At 31.8% G+C, this 15,943-nt stretch overlaps 1 protein-coding gene and 1 pseudogene across 9 annotated transcripts in view; one reads left to right on the forward strand and one right to left on the reverse strand.

The window, feature by feature from the left end:
* The window catches only part of LOC146997006 (uncharacterized), a 159,354-nt gene that overhangs the window by 110,353 nt on the left and 33,058 nt on the right, over positions 1-15,943 (forward strand). Inside the window, exon 1 of one of the 9 annotated variants that reach the window (XM_085816429.1) lies at positions 15,696-15,801. The exons of the other annotated variants lie outside the window; for them this stretch is intronic. The gene's annotated coding sequence lies outside the window, so the exon portion shown is untranslated. Of the gene's footprint in view, positions 1-15,695; positions 15,802-15,943 lie in introns of those variants that run through there. 9 annotated transcript variants of the gene reach the window in all.
* On the reverse strand, positions 1,416-3,599 carry LOC146997008 (uncharacterized; annotated as a pseudogene).

A 15,943-nucleotide genomic window follows, 5' to 3' on the forward strand; every position in this document is an offset into this window, starting at 1 on the left:
TGCTGTTGCTGTTGTCATATCAGCGATGGGTATCACTTCAGGCCATCTGGTGAACCTGTCGATGATGGTGAGGCAGTACATTTTGCCCTCTGAAGGAGGCAAGGGTCCGATTAAATCCACATGCAGATGAGAAAATCGTGCGTCTGGTGTAGCAAATGTACCCAGAGGTGTTTTTGTGTGTTTGTGAACTTTGGATCGCTGGCATGCATCACAACTTTTTACCCAGTCTTTAATATTCTTTTTCATATTGGGCCAAACATAGCGAGCAGAAATTAATTTGCAAGATCCTGTTGTTCCTGGATGCGAGAGGTTCTGAAAATGGTCAAACACTATTTTACGAAAAGATGCTGGCACAATAGGTCTTGGAATTCCGGTTGATACATCACAGATGAGTTCTGTTGCTGACACTGGGCTGGGCATGGACTTTATTTCTAGTGAATGATTGCTGTTTTGCAGATTTTGTAAATCATCAGCTTTCTGAGCGTGACTAAAGGCTTCAAAATCAAGAAATGAGGAATTTGAGATGTTGTTTATCTCAATTCTGGATAATGCATCTGCAACGCTATTATTAACACCACTGGTATGACGAATGTCAGTGCTAAACTGAGAAATGAAATCAAGTCGACGCCATTGGCGCGGACTGCACTTCTCTGAATTTTGCTTAAAGGCGTAGATAAGAGGCTTTTGATCAGTGAAAATGATAAAGTTCCGACCTTCGAGCATGTGCCGGAATCTCTTCACCGCAGTGTAAATGGCCAATAGTTCTCGATCATAGGTGGAGAATTTTTGTTGACTGTTGGTGAGCTTAACAGAGAAGAATGCAATCGGTTCCCAGTTGGTTGTGTTGAGTTGCATCAAGGAACCATCAACTGCCAGGTCACTGGCATCAACCCAAACACTAAGTTTGGCTCCTGGAATTGGGTGACGAAGAAGAGTTGCGGTAGCTAGTGAATTTTTGGCATCTGTAAATGCCTGTTCGCTAGCCTCAGACCATTGAAGTGTTTCTTTGGGATCGTTTTGTTTAGGTTTTCTGCTCTTTTTATTATTTTTGATACCTTCTGAAAATTTATTTAAGGGTGCTAATATGTGTGCTGCTCTAGGAACGAAACGTCTATAGAAATTGAATAGACCTAAGAAGCGTCTTAATTGAATTATGGTAGTAGGTTTAGGAAAATTCAAAATACAGTCTACTCTATCTTTCAGGGGTTCTGTTCCTTCTTCAGATACTTTGACACCTAAGAAATTTATTGAGGAAACACCAAAAACACACTTAGAAGGTTTAAGGCTAAGGCCATAATTTTGCAATCTTTCAAAAAGTATTCTTAGATGCGAGATATGCTCTTCCTCAGATTTAGATGCTACTAATATATCGTCTACGAATGCATAAACAAATTTTAAATCTCGAGTAACTTCATTGATGAATCTTTGGAATGTGGCTGCAGCGTTACATAGGCCAAATTGCATGCGACAGCTTTCAAATAAGCCGAAGGGGGTGATTATAGCACTTTTGTGGATATCATCAGGATGTATAGGGATTTGATGATAGGCTTTAATTAAATCAAGGTACGAGAAAATTTTGCAGCCATGTAGTTCAGAAGTAAAATCTAAGATATTAGGAATGTTATAATTATCTTTTATTGTTTGTGCATTGAGGGCTCTGTAATCTCCTACAGAACGCCATTCCGTGCTGTCCTTTTTAGGGATCATATGCAAAGGTGATGCGTAGTTACTTTTTGAAGGACGAATGTGGCCTAATTCTATCATATTTTGGAATTCTTCTTTGGCGATTCGTAGGCGGTCTGGGGCAAGACGTCGTGCTTTAGCAGTGACGGGAGGTCCTGTGGTTTGGATGTGATGCACTACTGTGTGCTTAATTTCTTGGTCAGCACGGGGTGGTTTTGTGATTTCTGGAAATTTTAATAATAATTTATGGTATATACTGTCGCCAGATACTGTCTTTATTGAATGTATTGCACTAACTCGTAAACTGCATTTAGAGCCAAGATTAGTGTTACCGTCGATTAATCTTTTTGTGTGGAGGTTAGGCATCAAGTTGAAATTATACAAAAAATCTGCACCAATAATAGGGGTTGAAACACTGCCGACAAGAAAGGTCCATCTGAATATGCGTCTTAAACCTAAGTCTAAGGAGAGATTTTGGCTAGTGTAGACGGAAATTGGTGTAGTGTTTGCTGCTGAAAGGGTCATTTGGATGCGATTTCGCCTTTGCAATGCTGTTGCTGGAATTATAGATACGTCAGAACCCGTGTCGATGAGGAAGTTGACATTTGTGCGCGCATCTCTAACAAAAAGGCGACGAGAATTGGAGGGCAAGGCTGTAGTCGCCGCTATGCCTCGCCTGGGCCGTTTTTTGAAAATTTACAGGGCGGGGTACACTTTATAGCTCTCTCACCAAATTTAAGGTGGTACCAACAGGTATCAAACTTGTTTTTATTTTGAGAGGGGCTGCGTTCTCTTTAGCCGCGATATTTATTCTGACTACGAGTGCGGCGACGATCACGCGAGATATTATCGATTCTTACGTGCAATTTTTTTATCTCTGCGAGTAAACGTTCTTCAATGGAATCTGAAATATTAGCAGAACAAATATTTGTGGCACTTACCGCTACAGGAGATGGTGATACATCGATGACACGATCCGCAACTTCCGCAGCTTTATCCAAGGTTAAAGGCGTGTTCGCTGCGAGTATCGACCTGTACGAAACTCGGGATATGCTGTAAAAACAGTTAGCATTAGTTCATCGGAAATGCTGTATGACTCAGCGCGTCGTCGCATTATGCGTAAGAGTTCACTTGGCCGGCGATCTCCCAACTGTTCGCCGCCGAGGAGTTTTTTCATTTCTTGATGCGTCGATTCTCCGCACCGCTTGATTAGCTCAGTTTTAATGTGATTGTAAGGATCCGTGGAGTTGGGGGCTTTGATTACATCTCTCACAATTGATGCGGCTTCGGCGGGCAGGTGCGAAACAATGTAATTATACTTCGTGCGAGACTCCGATATCGCTTTCGGTGTTCCCAATTCAAATGTTGCTTCGCACATAGTGAACCATAGTGAAGGATCGGCGAAGTTGTACACAGGTATCTTTACTGCTCCGATTATTGCTGTTCCTTCAGTCATTTCCAGTCACGTGGCTAAGTCCCAAGTAATATGTAAAAAAAAAGAGAATTTTTTTTTTTTTTTTCCCGTGCAAATATTAGTTTAAAACAATAACTCTTGGTTGCTGCAAGGCCGGGTCACCATTGTTAAGAATCTATGATAATTATTTAGGAAGATCAAATTAGATTCAACATTTCAAACTTAACAATTTTTATTTCATCTTCACCTCCAAACTACACACGTGCACCATCGCGCGCGTTCGACGACTGACTCTCTCCTTGAGAATCTTGGGATAGAATTTTGTGGTCTGTAATCATGTGCTGCCATCTCTCGGCTGTTCTGGGGTTAAATTGGTATGATATTTTTTTAGACTTTTCCAAATAAGATAAACCACAACATATCTAAAAGAAGTTACTTCATCCTTATACCAAGCATTTTAGGCCACTTTCTGTGGCACATGTTTGCATGATTCCTGAGTTTTGCAGAATTACATAGTTGTTGTAAAGAAAATAAACAAATCATTTAAAAAAACAGTGCAATGAATGCAGTAATGTATGAATGGCAACATGTCTTTTGACCAGGTCTGGCACTAGTAGGAATTTATTCACTCAGTGGCTAAATATATTATGCAAATCAGATCATATTCACACTACATACCTAGGAAAGGAAAAAAGTTAATTCCCTTCCAGTCCTACTATTATTTTTTGTAATAAAATATTATAATTGTGTAACCAGTTTTTCATAAATTTCAGATTCACATGCTTCACTAAACCATCTAAAAGACCGAGACAAAATTATTGTCATTCAAAATACAGACAAAATTATGTTTAAACTCCCCCCCCCCAATTCACCAGAACTAATACTAAGTTCTGATTTCTTTGCAACAGAACGCTTTTAATTCTGTGTAGGAAATCTTTGCCTTTCTTTTAAAACACTGACAAAATTTATAAAAAAATACCTTTCTGTCAAATTTTTTAAGTCTGGTTTAACCCTTTGCGACACGCATATTTAAAATATATTTTAATCTTTAAAAAAATGCCTTAGAATAAGTCAGATGGACTTACTTAAGTGCCTTTAAGGCTTGAAAAAAATTCTGCGCTTTTATTTTTTACGGTGGAAGGTGGGATACCATTTGTCCCACCATGCAACTAGCACATGTCTTATAGCATATTGGTGTATAGCAGGGAAAAAAAATTATATGTGGAATGAATAAACAAAATAAAGCGTGCATTCTAAAATATTCATAATAAACACACTAAAATGCATTTTGTACTTATTGCATATATGCATGACTTGTAAAATTTTGCATATGCACATTTTGCATGTAGTATATATTTAATATTTTTAAATTTTAGGAACAAAAGAAAATATTTTCTTGAATATTATTTTAAGATTAAAATTTGATACTCGTACATATGATACTAAATAAAATATTAAAATTGGCACTTGATTCAAAAACATTTATATATGACTAAAATTGAAAAAAAAGTCACTTTCATGAAACTTTGAAAAACATGTTATTTCATTCTTTTGTAAGCATAGAGGCACTTCACATGTTTCACACATGCAAAATGTTCGTCGTTATTCTTTCGATATGCTGCAATATGCACATCTTCTCCTGCTCGTTCTCTTTGGCGTTTTACTTACATTTTTTAGTGTCTTTTCTGGTTGTACGAACGGGTTTTTAGTTTTATTTGAACTGGGGATTTCAGTTTTCTTTTCAGCTCTTTCTTGCCTGCAAGTGCCATTAGACCTTCTGTAACTGAGAGAAGAAAACCTTTCATTGTTTTTACATCATGATCAGGTTCGCGAACAAACTTGAATAAATGTGTTTACTATACTCGCATCTAAAAAGTAAAAAAAAAAAAAAAATCATGTGCCACCATTTCTTGCTTTTGCGGTCTATTTCATATAGTCCTTTCAGTTGATCAATCAGTCGACATATCCCATATTCTTATTGTATGAAATAATGCTGTTTGGGCACAGTACTTTTTTTTTTTTTTTTTTTTTTTTTTTTTTTGTCTTTCCATCTCGTTCCTTTCTATTAATTTCTTTCATTTCAGTTGCCTTTCCAGGCAAGACAGGATAGAAACGGATCTTTTATCCTTCCATTTTATGCAATAAATTGAATCATCGCTAACTGAAAAGTCTATATATCCTCTTGACATAAATTTGTGGGTAGATACTTCCGATTCATATTTACAGTGCCACATGCATAGATGCATCTGTGTCTTTAAAAAGCGAAACAAATTATGACTACTTCCCTTTCTTCTTCAGCAATAACTTCAACCTCAGTTATTCTCTCCTGGATTTCAATTTCATCTGAATCAGAAACTGACATCTGAAGCATTTGAGTCGCAATCAGATGGCAATTCAGCAAAAAGATCCAAAGCTTCCTGAGTTGTTAATTTTTTCCTAGACATTTTAGCACATCAGAGCATACAACGGATGTAAAAGCGCGCGCAATCACGAAAAAAGTAGATGCAAAAAAGAAAAAAAATAATCGTGAGTGCTGCCATCTATTGAGCGGAAATTCAAGTGTGTGGTGGGACAAATTTTAACCCACTTATTTCAACTGCAAAATTAATGTTATAAAATATTGAATACAATTAAGATTTTTGAAAATAAAGTACTTTTGAATATTAAAAAGTATCATACATATCATAAACTGTATACCAAAATTTTTAAAATATTGAAAAATGCGAGATACAGAGATATCACTCTTGTGATCCTATTTTGAATATTTTTTGCTTATAAACTTAAGCCCTGGTATAGTAGTAACATCTACTGAGAAAAATAATAACTAAAATAGATTATTTTTAAAAGATTAGAAAATTTCTAACGGAAATTGCTAACTGAGAAAATAAATATTAATTAGGTGGGGCATATATTGACCCACCATGCCGCAAAGGGTTAAGTAATTTATTATGCATGAATTGCATTCTTATATAATTTTTTAATATTATAAAAGCTAATATAATATAGTACAGTCAAAAGTCGTTAATTCGGACACCCGTAATCCGGAATGATCTATAATCCGGACCTCAAAGCTACAAACTTTCTGCGCATGCGTCGTGTTGACGCATGCGCGTAAGACCTTTACGGCTGCGAATTTGCGTGTGCGCGTGCCCAAAATACGTTTACAAATGCGCGTTTAATGTATAACGGACGGGATAAGCTAAGCTAAAATTATCTAATTATCTATTTTAGTTAATGTTGCAGATTGCGTTGTTCCTTAATCTTCGAATTGGAGCAATTTTATAAAAGTAAGCTTGAACTTTCGATTATGTCAAACATAATTTCTGATATATATTTACTAATATGTAAAGGATATACAAAGGGAAAGTATCTTTCGGAGTCCATTAAACAAAAAGTGGAATTGCTGCAAAAAATGGATAAAGGATTTGTTTATCTAACCATTCAGAAATCTGTTTATCAATTTCACGCTGCTCTGCGTGTGTGTGTGGGGGGGGGGGACGTGGCATATCCTTTGGATAAAGGCATATCCTTCTTTTATCTAAACTTTAACGTTTGTTTACCTAAACTTTGTTTATCTTTAACGCCGCGGAGCGCAATGAATTGGAAGTTGATCTGTCAACACTATCCTTATCTTAAGGGCAGATGTTTTTATTTTATTTGGCTCATAATTGCTTACTAAATGTGGTATTTCCTCTCGATGTACTCCGGCTTTGATATGATTTAAATCAAATGCCTCGTCATTATAATTCGCTTCCAATAGCGAAGAAAGTGACAGAGGTTATTGAAAACGAAAAAATTTCGATTGACAAATTAGTCGGTATTCTCGACACAGCAATTATAGGATTTGAACAGCGGAACTTTGTAACTGAAGAAGAAATTATGTCTGTTTATGGAATTAAAGAGAATGTATTATCACATAAAAAACGAAGCAACTTAAACAACTTACACTGAAAGAAATATTTAATAAAGTAAACAAATAAATATTAAGCTTTTTTTTTTGTAAATTTTGATACCCTTTAGATCATAATTGTTCTTTATTTCGTAAATTACGGTTTCATATTTTTAATTTTATAATTTCTGCATGCCATTTTACCAGATTTAAACTGATGATCTATAATCCGGAAAAATCGATAATCCGGAATCGCTGAAGTCCCGACGAGTCCGGATTAACGACTTTTGACTGTAATATGCAAGACTGTCTGAGTTTTACTCCAGTAAAGTATTCATCTGAGAATTTATTACAAATTTTATGAAGGTTGATGATATATTTTTATTTCAAATATTTTATTTCACTTTTTTAAACATGAAGTGGAACAAAAATTTCATATTATTCATGACATTATTAAACTACCTTCTCTATGGTTTTGCTGACCTCAGAGTATTGAGCTAATACTTTAATTCGAAAGCCTCTTATACTATTCAGTCACTTATAAATTACTCCTTTTATCCTTAATTAATTTAAATTTTAAATGTTGGCATGTCTTTTGTGTAAAGCTTAAACTGTAATTATATAATTTCAACATTTTAGGCATTTTAAATTTGTGTGTGCATTAAAACAGTTGTCAAAGCACACTGTTATAATTCTTGACACTATATTTAAATACAATTCATCATAGAAAATTTTTTAAAGAAAAAGTTTATTGTGTTAAGGCTATTGAAAATCTATACAATAATTTTTTAGTAAAAATCTTTTCCTTTATGCATATAATTTCTAAGTAAATATTTTTGTTTTTAAAAAATTATTAAATAGATGCAAAGTAGTTTATGAAAAGTCAGTTATTAGGTTATTAGAGGAAGAAAATTTGCGTGGCACAATATATAGAAATGTGTAAATCTTTTCTGGGGAAATTTTAATCAATTTAATAATATCAATGTTTGTTGAAAAAAAAAAATGTCATTTTATTATGAGGAGTGGAAATAATAAAATTGTATGCTTTAATTTGTGCATTTTCTTATTTTTATGTGCAGTATGTACTAATTCTGTAAAATATAAAAACATGACTGCACTTAGTTGAAACATGACTGTTTAAGGAAATCGGTTGTTTTATAAAAATTTGTGAATTTAACAGATTTTATTGTTTGAAATAATTAGCGAAATTATTGTATTATGAAGATGCATAAATACAATTTTTGAATGAAATTTTAACATGCATTTGTATTATATTTATATAAAAAAACAAATTTACTTTTTATTGAGATAATTATGTCCATCTTTATTTTTTGTGTATCTCTTACAACTAAAAATATTTTATCAGAAATGCTAACTTTCCATAAAAGTTCTATTTTATTAGAACTGAGTATTTTTTTAATTGTTTTTTCTTTATATATTGATGAGCCAAACTACATTTGCATGCAAAAATATTTTGTTTTATGTATTTTAATACATTTTTCTCATTTTATTGAACATTTGTAATTTAGAATAAATTATACACAGTTCTTGGCTATGTTGACCCATTCTGGCATAATCTGTTATAACTTTCATCATGTTAGGTTATATTTCTGTGTATTTGTTTTACACATTAACTCAGTATATTCTGCTTAATTCTGCAGTTTCATCTTATGTTATATTTTGATGATAAAATCTAAGCATTTTGCTTTTAAATGATCCTCTATGCACTTGAAATGTTATTCATATTTTTGAATAAATTTGCTACCATTTGTGAAAAACATTTTTTCGCTTATGCATCTCCAGTAGGTGGAGGGAGGGCACTGAATAGGGCACACTGCTCATTCCCTCACATATATGCATTAGACACTCATCAGCTGAGCTGTAATACACAAGTTTGGACCGCAAGGAGAAAAAAAAAAAAACTTTTATGCTCAGCCAGAAATGAGAGATATTACTGGTGCATTAAAATTAAGTCACCAATTCTTGTCTCTCTTTGACTTTTTTTTTCTGATGTTAGAAATCATCAACCTCACAGGACTGCCAGCTCCAGCAGTTTACTAATTATGACTGAATTTGCTACTTCAACATCGTCTGGAAAACTGGATGAGAGTTATTGAGCGCCAACACTGTGTGATATGATTTTAAAGCTTCTCTTTTCAAAAGAGATCTTTTGTAAATCAAAAATGAACTTCTTAACCACAGTAAAATCTGTTGCCTTCATCATGCATTCTTTCTTGACTGCATCAATTCCGACATGAGAGCTTTCAACATTTCTATGAACTCTTTTTGTTGCCTAGGGCAGATGGATTTATTGGATACAGCGTCCCACCTCCCGTGGAAAAGAAATGTTGTCTGCTTCCCGTAATGTGCCTGCGACCTCAAGTCATGTGGAAAGAAATCTGTTTTCGGCAAAAATAATATCGATGCCCCCATTCCTCTGCAGTGTCACCTTTATATGTTCCCAAAGAAGGTGAGACTCTACAAAATCGTAAATGTTTAGGAGAATGTTCCTGAATGTTCCATGACTGGCACAGCAGAGAACGGGCTGTCAGTGCCTTTCGGTGCAAAAGAACAACTTCCACTTAAGGTTGTCGTATGTGGCTTAATCAGTGGATGAAAACTCTGACTCCACCAGAAGCAAAATACAGATCAGGGAAGCAAACAACCAGCAGCTGTTTCAGGTGTCAGCACTTTGGGCATATGCAAACTGGATGTCCTAACCATTCTGGATGTCTTTACTGCTTATCATGTACCTGCAAGTTCCCAGGAGATGCAAAATACCTGCATAAAATGTAACTCATACAAATTTGGTGACTTTTACAAAATGTCCTTTCCATCACAGCCATAGCTGGGAAAATTCCAGCTTCAACTGAAAGCCTAGAGTTTTGGACTTTATCGAAACGACTCCCGAAAATCGAGGCAAACTTTGTCGAACAATTTGAAAATAAGGAATTTGACCAAAATTTCGGTTTTAAGGTCCTCCACGATTTAGGACTTTCTGTGCAAAATTTTAGAGACTGTAAAATTGTGTTCACTTATGTTTGGCGAATTGTTTCGAGAAAAAACTGTAAAGGTGTCGACAATTTCCATAATAATGATTCGCCTGGACAGTTCCTGAGCAAACAGGCAAGAAGTGCCTATCTGTATTGATTTTTCATACCCCCCCCAACAGAGGAATCAAATCAGGTACATTTTACTGCCAGACTCCGTAAGAAACACTCTGAATGTCTGCGAAGTATCACTGCAGCTGTGATTTGCCTAAGTTTGTAAGTTCACTGTGTGTTTTCGTAGCAGTTCCTTTCTAGGTTAACTACCTGAAAGGCAAGGACACTTATTATGAAAGAGAACACTTATTTGTTATTTAACTCAGGACTTGCAGTCTGCATTGTTCAAATGTATGTTTCCTTGCTCCTGCTGACAGAAATACTCACAATGTATTTCTAACATTACTTAAGCAGGAGAAACTGTGTTTCGAGATTCCGTAGTATTTAAGTGGGAGAAACTGTATGTATTTCGAGCTCCCATAGTATTTGTTTAATACTTATTGATACAGGTACATGATGGCAATGAGTTTTTGCATCTATTATCTTTTTGTATTGTGTTAAATAACTGATGTTTGTGACAAATTCATCACTCCCCAGTGATCTGTATTGTTTAAACATGTACAGAAAATTTATGTAAATGAATTAAAAAAAAGAAATGTGAATAGATGAACATGTTTTAGAAGGCAAATAATTTTGTGTATTTAATAAATAACCAATTTTTTAAAGTTTATTTATCTTGATTAATTTTCAATTTAAATATTGAAATTTTTATTAACTTTTTCTGCTGTTGATAAACATTTAATGCTCTGAACATTCATATTTAAAATAACTTTCTATTTTTAACATTTTAAAAATTTATATTATATGAAATTATATATAATTCTTTTATTTTTAGAATTATTTTGATTTAGAAAACTAAGAAATCGGGAGATAAAGATGAAATTTGTCACAAAAAAAAAAAAAAAAAAAAATCTCCAAGATATATGTTGTCTTTGTTATTGATATTTGTTGTTATATCTGATCATGTTTTTCTGCTTGCAAAAGTGCAACTTCATTTGGCATTTCTGTGTAAATTAGAAGCACTAAATAACAACATAATGCTTTGTAATTTCAATATTGAGAATTGAATTATTATTCAGAATGAATAATTCCTAAAATTCAATATTTCAGAATTGTGCCATGAAATGTTTAATTTTCTTAATTTGGAAGCATTATTTTACAAATATTTTGAAAAAGGAGAAAAATCTTTTCAATACTTTATATTTCTTACATTTATATTTTTTGCCTCCTCCTTGAAATTTTCCAATTAATATCTAATGTTAATTAGTTGTTAAAAGAAGATATTTTTGAATTTGATATCTGAATTTTTTGTTTTCTGTGAAAAAAAAAATGGATGCAAAAAAGTATGTCACAAGACATATTTTTAAGATTTTAAAATTTATTCTTTTTGACAATTACAGTCAGTTTTCGAAGAGCTATTATTAGATTTATTCTGAATTTTATTAATTGCTTTATGTTGTTCAATATATTTAATGCAAGATATCTTGCACTAAACAGTAGGTATGACAATGACAGCTATTTAAAAAAAAAGAAAGAAAGAAGAAGCATTTCTTGTGGAAAAAAATTATTTCTAATTATAATTTTCTCTGTTACTGAGAAACGTTAATTCCTAATATTAATTCAGAAGTTATTAATATATTTTTATTTTCTAAATCTGTAAACATTATTTAACAAAATAAAGGTTTTTTTCATATTTCCAAGAGTTTTATTAAAAAAAAGCAGGAAGTGTGGGAACATTTTTCTCAATTTATTATTTTTTTTTCTAATCATAGAATTGCTTCTGTCTTGAAAATTTCTCATTAATAACTAATATTCAGTAATTGTTAATATGAATTAAATTTATTACCTCAACATTTTATTTTATATATCTGAAAATTATTACAACAAAATATTGCTTCAGAAATAAATTTTATATGTTGTGGAAAAAAAATTAAGGAGGTTGGCAAAATTGTCTGTTATTATGTAAACCAAACCCTGGTACCTTGTGTTACTATGGAAATGCATGTATTACCTAAGAATTACGTAGAAAAACTTTGCATCTATTTCATATTTCATAAGAAATATATTTGATATTTTTTGTTGTAATTATATATTTGTGAAACTTAAATTTACATAGTATTAAATACTACATTTCTCTGAAAATTTCAAATGGGAAATGACAGTTTTGCATTTTAAAGCTGGGCTAATTTTTAGCATTCAAGAAGTATTTCAGGTCTTGTATTTAATTTTTTTTTTTTTAAATAAGATCTTAGGCTAAAAAATGAAGTCTAAGAGGATTTTAATATTAGTGTTTCAACCTATAATTAATTGTTTTTTGTTAAAACCCATGAATTTTTATGCAGGATAAATCAAAGCACAGGATAAAAGAAATCCACTTTTTTTGTTAATTTTTTCCTTTAAATATAAGACCATGTGGAATTTTTTAAAACTTTTCTGTTGTCTTTCATTCTGAAATACTTCATTTAGCTGTGAAATCTGTAGAGTTCACAGCTAAGTGTTAAGGAAAAATATAATTTTTTATTCTTACGTGCCTTAACGTTTAGCTTTAAACAAATTATGCTTTCAAAAACATTCTGCATATAATTTTTAATTGTAAAACAGTATATTATTTTAATATTAATAATATATTAAATAATAAATATATATTATTTTATATATTAAATAATAAAAATATATTATTTTAATTATAAATAAGTATTTTGTAAGGAGGCAAAGCTAATCTTTGAGGAGTAGTATGCATGTGCATCAAACTCTCTTCAGAGGATAATGCACCTGATGAAAGGGAGACATGAAGTAATTTTCTTCCTTCAATTCCTTTGTTCCTAAACATCTTTCATGTTTTTTTTTTTTTTTTTTTTTTTTTTTTTTTTTTTTTTTTTTTTTAATCAGCACGATTCATACAATAAAATTGATGAAATGCAATTTTCACTACAGGAGAGGGGGGAAAATAATGCTTCAAAATAATTTTATCCAAGTTTTTTAAAATGGTTAGTTAAGGTAAAAGAATTGTTGTAAAATACGTTTTTGTGAAAAACTAGTCATAAAATGATATTTTATTAAAAAAAAATAATTGTGAGAAAGGAGGGGAATCACTTTTTTCCCTTCATAGATATGTACTGTGAATTTGATCAATTTTGCATTGGAAATTTCTTCATGAAGGCAGTCCTTTTCATCAGTCAATATCATGTATCATGTCAGTGTCATGTATCAAGAAAAGGACAAGTCAAACAAATTTAGATGAAAAAACAAATTAATTATAGAAGGACTGTATCCTGTCCTTTTTAAATAATTTATTTGCATGTTGTTATCGAATATTTTGTCTAATATTCATGAGGAACTAGATTGAAAGTTTTAAAACTTGAATGTCTGAAACATAAAAATACCCTTTAGCTTAGAGAATTAAGAGAATTAAGTTTATTAATTACGAGAATTAAGATGTAGAGAATTAATTTTTAGTTCATATATATTTTAATTGTGTAACTATATTACTGAGATACCAGATAAATCATTTCAAGGGAATAATTTATTAGTTTAGTCTTAAACAAATCATTTCTACCTCTCCATGTGCATATTGTTTTTATTTAACATTTTGGGGCACAAATGATAAGCCTTAATAAAGATTTAAAAATGTGCGTTTTTGCTTAACTAATGAAAAGGCATTCTGTGAATTGAATTTGCAAGGAGAAGGAATAATTTAATTGAACATTGTGCAGGTGTTATTGAAATAAAACTCAAAACAACAGTTTTTAATTTATATAGGGAGAATAATTTATAAAATTTCTAAAACATTTATTTTGGTAAGTTGTAAAATTTCTTTACAAATAATTTTATGGAAGGATTGCATCCATTCACTTGCTAATAGAAAATGTTGATTTTTGTTTTAGAATAAATTTAATTTAAAGCAGTTTTCTAATTTCTCCACCAAATACTCAAAACTAGGCTTGAGTTTTCACATGTGTTATCATTTACCCAGGCTTACACATAGCATGTGAGGCATGAATAATCATGAGATATTTAAGAATTAAATCTTAAATGATTTTAATTATTAAATAATAGTTGCATTCATTCCGAACCCTTCTTACGTAATTTTTTTAAAAAATTGATAGCTTAATATCTCTGTTGCAATGAAGTGAATGAAAAATCCGACTTTTTCACTTTAGATCTATATTTGAACTATTTGAAAGAAAAGTACTCTGAGAATTTCTGCTTTTAAATTGTGTTTTATATTTATGCTTATGAGAATTACCCCACTTTAAATTTCTACACTTTTTTTCTGCATTCATCATTTTCATTTTGCTGAGCTACTGTCTGTGTACTATAGCAAGTTACTTTATTATGATTAGCTTTGTCCTTACTGTTCAGTAATCTTAAAAATTATTTACAGTACATGTGAATATGAAGTTCATAATAGTTGAAGATAACAGAGCATGCAGTTATATCAGTATTTCTATGATAGGGAGAGGTTCTAAAATCACAGATTCATAAGTGAAAGCTTTTATATTCTGTGTATAAAATCTCAGGAAATTGTACAGATAGCCTTAAACGATTTTTATTTTTAGTCTTTTCTTCTTATTTTGATTTTTAATGTATTCCCCCCACCCCATATTTAATGTGAGTGATACTGTTTATTTTTCAAAATGAAAATAAGTCTATGATTTTAGCAGACATTTTTGAACAACTTATTTTTCTATGCATAGACCTGATATGCAGTTCTGTTCTAATATATATGAATAAATGTTCTGATATGAATATTTCATCCTACAACCCCTCAAGGCAAATCAACAGTTATATATTTAATAACTTTAGTTATTATGTGTTTTTGTTTCTGGCTTTCACAGGAATAACACCTTTTCTAATAAAAAGCTATGTTTGAAATTTATATTGTTGAAAATATTTAAATGTCCGCTGAAAAATTATATAGTTAAAATATAAATAAGTAAACAAAATGAATAAACTTTTAAAATGACTTTTTCTAAATTATAAATAAAAAATATTTGCTCTCTATGGTTGCTGATTTAAGTCAAAGATTACTGCATATTAATTACCGTATTTTTCGGCGTGGGACGCCCACCAGTGTATAATGTGCATCTATAATTTTACGCTAGATTTTTAAATTTTTGTTTGTATATCTGTATAACGCGCCATTCGAACAATAATGTACTGCATTGACAAGTCTTAAGAGGAACAATATGTGTGTGGGTTAAATGCTTGAGGGAGTAAATATTCCTGCAAAGAGGATGGATTCAATGCAAATGTCCAAAAGAATGCTATGGTAGGGTTTCGAGAGAAGGTGGATATAATCTGGAGAAAGAATGCACTTCCAACACGAAAGAAGTCATGGAATTAGATTTCAGATGTTTTCTCTTTCTGTGAAGCTGTGATTTTCAAGTGAACATCGAAGGTTTTAGTTGAAATACAGTTGATCTTGTGTTAATTTTAGTAGTAAATATGGTTCCTGCAAAAAACACACTGCTAGTTTTAAATGCAAAGTCATTCAGTTTGTGAAAGAAAATGGAAATTGTGCTGCAGCAAGGGTGTTTGGTGTTGGTGAATGATAATGATTCACCAACAATGATGTTTGTTTATGTACCAGATTTGCAGTGACGGTGAAGATAAAACAGAAATCGATGATGTGCCTGAGGATATAACGGAATACCAGCATGTTGAACATTTTATGCTATCCGATAATGAAAAGATTTTAAATTTAAGAGGTATGTCATTTCTTTTAAAACAGTATAAGTAAACACAAAAATGTAACTTATGTATGCCGATTTTTTTCCATATTTTTAATTTATTATTTTTATATCCGTCGTGCACTCGTATAACATGCACTCGTAAATTTCAATCATATTT

The sequence above is a fragment of the Stegodyphus dumicola genome, chromosome 5 (genome assembly GCF_044657685.1).
Source record: "Stegodyphus dumicola isolate Sdum_Otavi_A_Nest chromosome 5, ASM4465768v1".
In the NCBI taxonomy this organism is placed as follows: domain Eukaryota; kingdom Metazoa; phylum Arthropoda; class Arachnida; order Araneae; family Eresidae; genus Stegodyphus; species Stegodyphus dumicola.